Raw genomic sequence first — 204 nt, 5'->3', positions numbered from 1 at the left:
CCCCCCTTTTGGTGTGTGCCAACCAACCTCTTTAATCTGTGGTTAGGGACAATTTTGATCTATTCTCTTTCAGAGGACCCTATAGCAATACATGCACTACATGACCAAAAGTATGTTGACACCTGCTTGTCGAACATCTCATTCCAAAATCATGGGCTTTAATATGGAGTTGGTTCCCCCCTTTGCTGCTATAACAGCCTCCAC

This window comes from Coregonus clupeaformis, chromosome 18 (assembly GCF_020615455.1).
Source record: "Coregonus clupeaformis isolate EN_2021a chromosome 18, ASM2061545v1, whole genome shotgun sequence".
Classification (NCBI taxonomy): Eukaryota; Metazoa; Chordata; class Actinopteri; order Salmoniformes; family Salmonidae; genus Coregonus; species Coregonus clupeaformis.
This window is presented reverse-complemented; position numbering follows the sequence as displayed.